This window comes from Triticum aestivum, chromosome 3B (genome assembly GCF_018294505.1).
Source record: "Triticum aestivum cultivar Chinese Spring chromosome 3B, IWGSC CS RefSeq v2.1, whole genome shotgun sequence".
Classification (NCBI taxonomy): Eukaryota; Viridiplantae; Streptophyta; class Magnoliopsida; order Poales; family Poaceae; genus Triticum; species Triticum aestivum.
The window spans coordinates 155,321,530-155,322,529 of NC_057801.1; positions in this window are offsets into that span (position 1 = coordinate 155,321,530).

Below are 1,000 nucleotides of genomic sequence, written 5' to 3' on the forward strand. Positions count from 1 at the left end.
GCAGGTCGGGGTGGGGGGTGCGACGGCGGCGGCAGGTCGGGGTGGGGGGTGCGGCGGCGGCGCAGGTCGGGGTCGGGGGGTGCGGCGGCGGCAGCTCGGGGTGTGGGGAGACAGTGAGTGGATGGGGGGTAACGCGAGTGGATAAGGTCAACTATGCCGACGGCTAAGCCGTCGGCATAGCTCAGGGCGCCACGTGGCACCTATGCCGACGGCTTAGCCGTAGGCATACTTTTTTTTTCTTTTTTATTAACCACGTCACCGTTCCGCGTACAAGCTTCCCTATGGCCGCAGCTATGCCGTCGGCATATTTTTATTTTTACTTTTCTTATTTTGTATAAATTTTATAATGTTTTCTTATTTTTTATAAATATTTCAATGTTTTCTTATACATATTTTTTACATGCAGAACATTATTTAAAATGTACCATACATTTTCTTTAATGATTTGAAACATTATTTTTAATGACATGATCTTTTTTTATATTGTACAACAATTTTCTAAAATATCACGTATATTTTTTTCTATGGTCTCGTGAAAGGTGATACATAGGAGAGCAACTGACTGAGGGGTACCGTTACCGAGTGCCTGATCCGGTAACTATGCGAGTGCCTGATCCGTCTACTACCGTGTCATCGTCGTCCGTTAAGGGGGGCCACGCCCCGGAGACGCGTGCCGCCTCTTCGGACATGCCACCACACCACCCCGCATGTATGAGGGCCCGGTGCGATGCTCCGGTGGCATTGCTACCCCCCCAGGGCCCCCGACCCGCCTAACCCTGTAGCGTTTGACCACGGGATCTAGCCCTTTGACTTTGCACGGACGGGATTTGACCAGTGGACCTCTCCACCCGGTTGTGTTAGGTCAGCCCATAAGAACACTTTGGAGCAACATCCGGGCCAGACCCACAGCAAGATCCCCTCCGGGTAGACCCGACGCGTCCGTTTCCCCCCTCCAGGTGCCGGCGGTGGCGCCGTCCGTGAGGGGGGCCAAACCCCGGAG